Genomic DNA, 11,583 nt, shown 5'->3' with positions numbered 1-11,583 from the left:
TGAATACTGTGTACAATTCTGGTCGTCGCATCTCAAAAAAGATATAATTGTGATGGAGAAGGTACAGAGAAGGGCAACCAAAATGATAAGGGGAATGGAACAACTCCTCTATGAGGAAAGGCTGAAGAGGTTAGGTCTGTTCAGCTTGGAGAAGAGACGACTGAGGGGGGATATGATAGAGGTGTTTAAAATCATGAGAGGTCTAGAACGGGTAGATGTGAATCGGTTATTTACTCTTTCGGATAGTAGAAGGACTAGGGGGCACTCCATGAAGTTAGCATGTGGCACATTTAAAACTAATCAGAGAAAGTTCTTTTTCACTCAACGCACAAATAAACTCTGGAATTTGTTGCCAGAGGATGTGGTTAGTGCAGTTAGTGTAGCTGGGTTTAAAAAAGGATTGGATAAGTTCTTGGAGGAGAAGTCCATTACTTGCTATTAATTAAGTTGGCTTATAAAATAGCCACTATTACTAGCAACAGTTGTTGTGTTCCGTGGCCATGGCGCCCCACAACCGCAGCCCCCTACCTTGGCCACGGCGTTCCTTCGCCGCAGGAGCCCCGGGAGAGGGCTCCGATTCGGGCCGACCTGCTCCCCCCTCGTGGGGCAAAATTAAAAATGGCCGCTGCCATCGTTAGGCATGAGGCCACGCCTCCTTTACAAATTTAAAGGGACCTAATCCCTTTAAATGGCTTCACCTGTTCTCTATCAGCTAGAGCAGGGGAAGTATAAAGGCAGCTTCCTCTGCTCATCCAGTGACTTGGCACCGTTCCACGTAGTGCTTCAACGGCAGGGGAGAAGAAAAACAACCAATAAGGGCTGAATAACACAGTCTGGGTGAAACAAATAAGCATGGGTGTAGCTTGCTTATTGCGGCGGTTACTTCCCCTACTACCCATAACTAATCAAGCTTGATATTTCACTTGGTTGCAGCTCCATCACTGCTCTCTACATTAATGGTGGGGGTGGAAGGGAAATAGAACCAAAGAGCTAAGAGAAACAGATAAGTATGAGAAAAAAATGTGAAGCTTGCTGGGCAGACTGGATGGGCCGTTTGGTCTTCTTCTGCCGTCATTTCTATGTTTCTATGTTTCTATGTAGTCTAGTCTTTTCTTCGGTGAGTTCCTTGAGCTTTGGATCTTGTTCCTGTTTCGTCTTGATGTTCCCGGTTCCTGACTTCGGATTGGCCTACGGTGATTCTCTGGTGTACGACTTCGGATTGGCAAGCGGTGATTCTCTGGTGTGTGACTTCGGACTGGCAAGTGGTGATCCTTCGGTGTGTGACCTCGGACTGGTGAGCGACGACCCTCTGGCACTTGACTTAGGTCTCCTTCCAGACCACCGACTCCAAGGGCCCGCCTAAGTCCCAGCGGCCTGGGTCCCTATGGGCTCCTCCCGGGGGGACCGTGGGCTTCCAGGGCGAAGCTCCAGTCAGCCCTTGCACCGTCACCCTGACCTCTCAAAGGTCTGCCTAAGTCCCAGCGGTCTGGGTCCCTACGGGCTCCTCCTGGGGGGACCACAGACTTCCAGGGGTGAAGACGCAGCTCTGCTTCCCGCTTCTTCATCCGCCTCCACAGTTGCATCAGCCTCTAGTGCCCAGGGTCAGCCTGTCCCGTCTCCTGCTTTGTCTCGCCACCCGACGAGAGAACCTACGGATCATCCAAAAAGTATACCATCCTCTCGTTGGCCAAGGGTTCAGAAGCCTGAGCATAACAGATTGCCAAGTCCATGGACCCGGCAGAGGCCTCCACCCGCCAGGCCATTCCAGAAATGGCCCAACGACTGGTGGACCAGCAGAAAACCCTGGACGACCTGGTTTCCTCAGTGCAGAGTTTAAACCAGCGCTTTGATGCGTTGGGTCTGATGAACCCTACACTGCCTTCCCCGCATATGGCTTCTAGGGGTCGGCCGGTCATCCGCCTGCCCACACCGCCACGGTTCTCCGGGGAACCTCGGGCCTGCAGGGGTTTTATGAACCAGTGCAACATGCACTTCCGCCTGCAGGCTGCACTCTTTCCAGATGACGCCACCAAGACCACCTTCATCCTGGCTCTTCTTGAAGGGAAGGCCCTAGAATGGGCTTCTCCCCTATGGGAGCGGGACGATCCCGTTCTAAGGAACCTCAGGGAGTTTTGGGAGTTGTTCCGAATAAACTTCGGGGATCCGGCTCAAGAAGTTTCGGCAGGTCTGAGACTACTGCAGTTACATCAAGGCTCGAGGACATTGGCGGAATACGCCATCGACTTTCGGGCCCTCTCCTCTGAGCTTGGCTGGGGCTCCGACTGCCTCCACACCATTTTCTATCAGGGGCTGAGCCCCCGAATTAAGGGCGAGAGATACTGAGGTCCTTAAACACCTTGATCAACTTGGCAGGCCGCAAAGATCGGCACCACCAGGAGCGCCGCCAAGAGACCCAGATGACATCTAAGGCCGCAACTCCGTCCAGACGCCCTCGACATTCGCCCTCACCCAAGGGTAGGTCGGGAACCCCCAGGTCGCTACCCGATGAACCCATGGATGTAGGACATGGGAAGTTGTCCTCCTGCGAACACCGTCGGCGAATAAAGAAGGACCTCTGTTTTTATTGCGGTGCAGCGGGTCACCGTATAGCTGCATGCCCTGCGTGATCAGAAAACTCCCGTGCCTAGGACCAGGGGGAGGTCTCTTCCTAGGCTCAACTTCATCTGCACCTCCACTAACTGTTCCAGTGGCGCTAACGTCACCCGTGGGTGAGTTCCATACGTTAGCCCTGGTTGACTCAGGTGCCGGCGGCAATTTCATAATGCAGAAATTGGTGGAGCACCTGGAGATTCCTCTGGTCCGCATCCCTGCTCCACTGGTCATCTCTTCCATCCAAGGGAGTCCCCTCCAAGGTCGCGTGACCCATATGACAGAACCTACTGTTGCGGTCTCCACCGCTTCCCCCCTATCTGCTGTGCTTGGTGCTCACCTCCAGTGGTGGGAACGCCGCTCCCGCGGCTCCGCTAGGCCTTCAGGGCGTCCGCCATTGCCAGATCATCTCTCTGCTGCGACGCGCATTATGGACGCACGGCTGCCGGAAGTCTGGCCCCGCCTGGGTTAACGACGCCACGCCCCAAGCCTGATTTAACCGGCGTTCGCCTACCTTCTCATTGCCTTGCAACGAGGGTCGCTACTGTTTGTAGTTCTTAGTTGCGCTTCTTCTGTTCTGCATTCCGGTTGACCACAGCTTGTTCCTGACTCCGCTTCTGCCTGCCGCCTGCCATTGACCTCAGCTTGTTCCTGACTCCGCTTCTGCCTGCCGCCTTCCATTGACCTCAGCTTGTGCCCGATTCCGCTCCTGCTTGCCGCCAGCCTCCGACCTTTGCCTGTTCCTGAGACTGCTTCTACTGGCTGCCAGCCTGACTTGGGTTCGTCTCCGTTCCTTCTCACCACCCGTTCCAGCGCTATTGCACGCTACAGACTCCAGTCCTGCTTTCAGCTGGTTACAGCCCACAATGCGCTACAGACTCTGTTCCTGTTATCTATCTGCTCCGCTCCACGGCATACCACAGACCCCGGGCCTGCTCACAGACTGCTTCTATTCAGCAAGCTAGAGACTCTATCTGGTCTTCTACCGCCCCGCTCTCGCCGGGCCTTCCAGCTCCCTGTTTACTGGACTCTGTGGTTTACTCCTTGCCCAGGCCTTCTTTCTATAGAGACTGTTACTGTGCTCCTAAGTCCCAAGGTTCTAGGACCCTACGGGCTCCTCCTGGGGGGTTCCTGGTTCCCGGGTGAAGACCTTTGCCTGTGGCTCCGCCTCCCGACCTACTCTGCCTTCAGGGTAGTTCGGCTCAAGGGTTCACACCTGGACTGCAGCTTCCCAGACTGCAACACCTACCCCACTAAGGGTCGGGCTCCTTCATCGTGAAGAGATGTCGTTCCACGTCTTGGAGCACTCGATGCACCCAGTAGTCTTGGGCCTCCCGTGGCTCCAAGAACTCGGTCCCCAGTTCGAGTGGAAGACTTTACAGCTGACCTGTTGGGGCCCGAGCTGTCATGGTAAATGTCTCCAATCAGTAATCCCAGTCTCCTACTCTGTGGCCTCCACCGGTCTTCCAGGCTTGCCAGCACCCTATGCTTCATACGCGGATGTGTTCTCGAAGCAAAAGGCCGAGATTCTTCCTCCTCATCAATCCTTTGATTGCGCCATCAATCTACTTCCTGGCACTGAGCCTCCTTGTGGTCGCACCTACGCCCTGTCGCCTGCAGAAACGCAGGCCATGAATGAATATATCAAGGAAAACCTGGAGAGGGGCTTCATCTGGAAGTCAAACTCCCCTGCAGGGGCTGGATTCTTCTTCGTCGGGAAGAAGGATGGAACACTCCACCCCTGCATAGACTATCGGGGCTTGAATGCTATAACGGTCAAGGATCGCTATCCCTTGCCCCTCATCTCTGAACTCTTTGACCGCTTGCAAGGGGCGAGGATCTTTTCCAAGTTGGACCTTCGAGGGGCTTACAACCTCATTCGAATTAAGGAGGGTGATGAGTGGAAGAAGGCCTTCAATACCCGGGATGGCCACTATGAGTATTTGGTGATGCCGTTCGGGCTTTGGAATGCCCCCGCAGTATTCCAGAATACCATGAATGAAATATTCTGCGACCTCCTGTACCAATGTGTGGTAATATATTTGGACGACATCTTGATTTTCTCCGATTCTTTGACCGCCCACCGCCAGCACGTCGTCCAAGTCTTACAATATCTCAGGGAACATAAGCTGTATGCGAAGCTCGAAAAGTGCCTGTTTGAGCAGGAGTCTCTTCCCTTCCTGGGATACATAGTCTCCAATCAGGGATTCTGCATGGATCCGCAAAAGCTAAGTGCCATTCGGGAATGGCCACAGCCGTCCGGGCTCAAGGCACTCCAAAGGTTTCTGTGTTTCGCAAACTATTACCGGTCTTTTATCCTTCACTATGCGTCCACATCACAGCTGGCTCAGCTATTCATCCAGCACATCTTCCGGCTACATGGCCTACCTAAAGGCATCCTGTCTGATCGAGGGCCTCAATTTACCGCCAAATTCTGGAAGGCCCTTTGCCAGAAGTTCGACATCACCCTAGATTACATGTCTGCTTACCATCCACAAACCAACGGCCTCGCAGAGAGAACAAACCAGACCTTAAAGCAATTCCTTCATCTGTACGTTAATGAAAAACAAGATGACTGGGCCGGCCTGCTACCCTGGGCCGAATTTGCGCTGAATTCCCATATCTCAGCAGCTACAGGGTCTTCCCCGTTTCAGATAGTGTATGGGAAGCAGCCACGCCCACCACTGCCGGTCCCCATCACGGTTGCATCTCCGACAGCTCAACTCTCCGCCGATGAGTTGCATCGTCTGTGGATATCCATGCAACGCGCCCTGATCAGGGCTGGCCAGGCAGCTAAGAGGTATGCGGACCAGCACAGAAGGCCGTACCCGCCTCTCAAGCCGAGCCAAAAGGTTTGGTTGAGCACGCAGTTCATCTGGTTGAAGCTGCCCTCAGTGCGACTGGCCCCGCGATTCATCAGACCGTTTTCCATCATCCGGCAGGTGGGTGCTGTCTTGTACCAACTTCGTTTCCCTCTGTCTCTCAAGATTCACAACACGCTCCACATCTCCCTACTGAAGCCTCTGGTACTGTCATGGCCTTCCAGCACGCCTCCGACCCCGCAACCTGTTGCCTCTGAAGATGACCTCACCTATCAAGTCCGAGAGGTTCTAGATGTGAGGAAACACAGGAGGAAATGGGAGATCCTGATAGCGTGGGAAGGCTTCGGCCCTGAAGAGAACTCCTGGGAACCACTGGCTAATATTCTGGACTGGAATTTGCTGGAGCAGTTCCACAAGGACCATCCAGCTAAACCCAGGCCTCCGGGGAGATGCCCTAAAGAGGGGGGTACTGTTGTGTTCCACGGCCGTGGCGCCCCAAGACCGCGTCTCCTACCTTGGCTGCGGCGTTCCTTCGCCGCGGGAGCCCCGGGGGAGGGCTCCGATTCGGGCCGTCGCTCCTGCGCGGCCTCGAGAGCTGCTTGCTGCAGGGGGAGCCGTCCTGCTCCTCCTTCACGGCATCCAGCGGCCAGCCAATAAGAATGCTCGAGCCAATGCACTCTCTTGTTTATTCACCATGGAAGATGTTCCACAGCACATCATTGATCCAACTAATGTACTCCTCTCCACCTCACTCACAGTGCCATCTGGGAAGACGGTGGTTCCCCAACCACTTCGGAAGAAAATCCTCCACTGTGCACATGATTCCTTGCTGGCAGGCCACCTCGGACAAGCTAAAACTCTTTCCATTCTAAAGAGATTCTATTGGTGGCCAACTATGAAGAAAGATGCTTAATCGTATGTGGAATCATGTCCCACTTGCACTCATCAGAAGCCGCCTGTGGGCCATGCTTGGGGTCTCCTACAATCTCTTCCTGCACCCAGTGAGCTGTGGACACTATAGCCACAGATTTCATTGTGGACCTCCCTTCTTCCAGTGGCAACACCACCATTGGGTTACCTTGGACCGATTTTCGAAGATGGCTCACTTTGTGGGATTACCTGGTCTTCCTTCAGCCCCGGAATTATCAAAATTGTTCATTTGCCACATCTTTTGCCTCCACGGACTCCCGAAACACATACTCTCTGATTGAGGTGTACAATTTATGGCCAGGTTTTGGAGGTCACTATGCAAAAAATTAGATATTGCCTTGGACCTCACATCGGCCTATCACCTGCAGGCCAATGGACAAAGAGACGAACCGAACCCTGAAACAATTTCTTCGAGCGTATGTAAACTCTCGGCAGAATGACTGGTCCGACTTACTACCCTAGGCTGAGTTCGCCTTAAACTCCTACCAGTCTGCATCTACCGGGTCATCACCCTTTCAAGTAGTATACAGACGCCAGCCTCTGCCTCCTCTTCCACTACCTCTGTCTGTGTCTTCTCCAGCAGCACAGGCTACTGCACAAGAGTTACATCAACTTTGGGATCACACCAAACAACTTCTACAGCAAGCCGCCCAGAAGTCAAAGAAGTTCTACGATGCCCATCATCGGGCAGCTCCATAGTTTATCCCTGGAGACAAGGTGTGGTTCAGCACTCGCTTTATTCGCTTGAAACTGCCTTCAACCCGTTTCACTCCCAGATACATTGGGCCTTTTCCTGTACTTCACCAGCTGGGTCTGGTCACTTACAGTCTACGCCTGCCCACATCACTCAATATTCACTGCTGGAACAGGCGTTTGGGTAAGTCTGCCGCGAATCTTCCGGTCTCCCAAGAGAGTAGCCTTAGTTATAGCAGAGCGTCGGGTCCTAGATGAGCTAGCAGCGGCAGCAGGGGAAGGCTTCCCGGAATCTGAAGGGTGAGAGACACCGTGTAGAGGCCGGCCGCAGGCGGGGAATGTAACAATAATGATACTGACACACACCATGTATTCATGCACACCCTCCTGTATGGGGGTTACAGTGTGAGATCTGTGACCCCGGGACACACTGTGATAATAAAGATACTGACACACACCATGTATTCATGCACACCCTCCTGTATGGGGGTTACAGTGTGAGATCTGTGACCCCGGGATACACTGTGATAATAAAGATACTGACACACACCTTGTATTCCTGCACAGCCTCCTGTATGGGGATCACGGTGTGAGATCTGTGACCCCGGGACACACTGTGATAATAAAGATACTGACACACACCTTGTATTCCTGCACAGCCTTCCTGTATGGGGATCACGGTGTGAGATCTGTGACCCCGGGACACACTGTGCTAATAAAGATACTGACACACACCTTGTATTCCTGCACAGCCTCCTGTATGGGGATCACAGTGTGAGATCTGTGACCCCGGGACACACTGTGATAATAAAGATACTGACACACACCTTGTATTCCTGCACAGCTTCCTGTATGGGGATCACGGTGTGAGATCTGTGACCCCGGGACACACTGTGATAATAAAGATACTGACACGCACCTTGTATTCCTGCACAGCCTCCTGTATGGGGATCACGGTGTGAGATCTGTGACCCCGGGACACACTGTGATAATAAAGATACTGACACACACCTTGTATTCCTGCACTGCCTCCTGTATGGGGATCACAGTGTGAGATCTGTGACCCCGGGACACACTGTGATAATAAAGATACTGACACACACCTTGTATTCCTGCACAGCCTCCTGTATGGGGATCAGGGTGTGAGATCTGTGACCCCTGGGACACACTGTGATAATAAAGATACTGACACACACCTTGTATTCCTGCACAGCCTCCTGTATGGGGATCACAGTGTGAGATCTGTGACCCCGGGACACACTGTGATAATAAAGATACTGACACACACCTTGTATTCCTGCACAGGCCTCCTGTATGGGGATCACAGGTGTGAGATCTGTGACCCCGGGACACACTGTGATAATAAAGATACTGACACTACACCTTGTATTCCTGCACAGCCTCCTGTATGGGGATCACAGTGTGAGATCTGTGACCCCGGGACACACTGTGATAATAAAGATACTGACACACACCTTGTATTCCTGCACAGCCTCCTGTATGGGGATCACAGTGTGAGATCTGTGACCCCGGGACACACTGTGATAATAAAGATACTGACACACACCTTGTATTCCTGCACAGCCTCCTGTATGGGGGTCACAGTGTGAGATCTGTGACCCCGGGACACACTGTGATAATAAAGATACTGACACACACCTTGTATTCCTGCACATGCCTCCTGTATGGGGGATCACAGTGTGAGATCTGTGACCCCGGGACACACTGTGATAATAAAGATACTGACACACACCTTGTATTCCTGCACAGCCTCCTGTATGGGGATCACAGTGTGAGATCTGTGACCCCGGGACACACTGTGATAATAAAGATACTGACACACACCTTGTATTCCTGCACAGCCTCCTGTATGGGGGATCACAGTGTGAGATCTGTGACCCCGGGACACACTGTGATAATAAAGATACTGACACACACCTTGTATTCCTGCACAGCCTCCTGTATGGGGATCACAGTGTGAGATCTGTGACCCCGGGACACACTGTGATAATAAAGATACTGACACACACCTTGTATTCCTGCACAGCCTCCTGTATGGGGATCACAGGTGTGAGATCTGTGACCCCGGGACACACTGTGATAATAAAGATACTGACACACACCTTGTATTCCTGCACAGCCTCCTGTATGGGGATCACAGTGTGAGATCTGTGACCCCGGGACACACTGTGATAATAAAGATACTGACACACACCTTGTATTCCTGCACAGCCTCCTGTATGGGGATCACAGGTGTGAGATCTGTGACCCCGGGACACACTGTGATAATAAAGATACTGACACACACCTTGTATTCCTGCACGAGCCTCCTGTATGGGGATCACAGTGTGAGATCTGTGACCCCGGGACACACTGTGATAATAAAGATACTGACACACACCTTGTATTCCTGCACTGCCTCCTGTATGGGGGATCACAGTGTGAGATCTGTGACCCCGGGACACACTGTGATAATAAAGATACTGACACACACCTTGTATTCCTGCACAGCCTCCTGTATGGGGATCACAGTGTGAGATCTGTGACCCCGGGACACACTGTGATAATAAAGATACTGACACACACCTTGTATTCCTGCACAGCCTCCTGTATGGGGGATCACAGTGTGAGATCTGTGACCCCGGGACACACTGTGATAATAAAGATACTGACACACACCTTGTATTCCTGCACAGCCTCCTGTATGGGGATCACAGTGTGAGATCTGTGACCCCGGGACACACTGTGATAATAAAGATACTGACACACACCTTGTATTCCTGCACTGCCTCCTGTATGGGGATCACAGTGTGAGATCTGTGACCCCGGGACACACTGTGATAATAAAGATACTGACACACACCTTGTATTCCTGCACAGCCTCCTGTATGGGGATCAGGGTGTGAGATCTGTGACCCCGGGACACACTGTGATAATAAAGATACTGACACACACCTTGTATTCCTGCACAGCCTCCTGTATGGGGATCACAGTGAGAGATCTGTGACCCCGGGACACACTGTGATAATAAAGATACTGACACTCACCTTGTATTCCTGCACTGCCTCCTGTATGGGGGTCACGGTGCGAGATCTGTGACCCCGGGACACACTGTGATAATAAAGATACTGACACACACCTTGTATTCCTGCACTGCCTCCTGTATGGGGATCACAGTGTGAGATCTGTGACCCTGGGACACACTGTGATAATAAAGATACTGACACACACCTTGTATTCCTGCACAGCCTCCTGTATGGGGATCACAGTGTGAGATCTGTGACCCCGGGACACACTGTGATAATAAAGATACTGACACACACCTTGTATTCCTGCACAGCCTCCTGTATGGGGATCACAGTGTGAGATCTGTGACCCCGGGACACACTGTGATAATAAAGATACTGACACACACCTTGTATTCCTGCACAGCCTCCTGTATGGGGATCACAGTGTGAGATCTGTGACCCCGGGACACACTGTGATAATAAAGATACTGACACACACCTTGTATTCCTGCACAGCCTCCTGTATGGGGATCACAGTGTGAGATCTGTGACCCCGGGACACACTGTGATAATAAAGATACTGACACACACCTTGTATTCCTGCACAGCCTCCTGTATGGGGTCACAGTGTGAGATCTGTGACCCCGGGACACACTGTGATAATAAAGATACTGACACACACCTTGTATTCCTGCACTGCCTCCTGTATGGGGATCACAGTGTGAGATCTGTGACCCCGGGACACACTGTGATAATAAAGATACTGACACACACCTTGTATTCCTGCACAGCCTCCTGTATGGGGATCACGGTGTGAGATCTGTGACCCCGGGACACACTGTGATAATAAAGATACTGACACACACCTTGTATTCCTGCACAGCCTCCTGTATGGGGATCAGGGTGTGAGATCTGTGACCCCGGGACACACTGTGATAATAAAGATACTGACACACACCTTGTATTCCTGCACAGCCTCCTGTATGGGGATCACAGTGTGAGATCTGTGACCCCGGGACACACTGTGATAATAAAGATACTGACACACACCTTGTATTCCTGCACAGCCTCCTGTATGGGGATCACAGTGTGAGATCTGTGACCCCGGGACACACTGTGATAATAAAGATACTGACACACACCTTGTATTCCTGCACAGCCTCCTGTATGGGGATCACAGTGTGAGATCTGTGACCCCGGGACACACTGTGATAATAAAGATACTGACACACACCTTGTATTCCTGCACAGCCTCCTGTATGGGGATCACAGGTGTGAGATCTGTGACCCCGGGACACACTGTGATAATAAAGATACTGACACACACCTTGTATTCCTGCACAGCCTCCTGTATGGGGATCACGGTGTGAGATCTGTGACCCCGGGACACACTGTGATAATAAAGATACTGACACACACCTTGTATTCCTGCACAGCCTCCTGTATGGGGATCACAGTGTGAGATCTGTGACCCCGGGACACACTGTGATAATAAAGATACTGACACACACCTTGTATTC

The sequence above is a fragment of the Rhinatrema bivittatum genome, unplaced genomic scaffold, assembly GCF_901001135.1.
Source record: "Rhinatrema bivittatum unplaced genomic scaffold, aRhiBiv1.1, whole genome shotgun sequence".
In the NCBI taxonomy this organism is placed as follows: domain Eukaryota; kingdom Metazoa; phylum Chordata; class Amphibia; order Gymnophiona; family Rhinatrematidae; genus Rhinatrema; species Rhinatrema bivittatum.
This window is presented reverse-complemented; position numbering follows the sequence as displayed.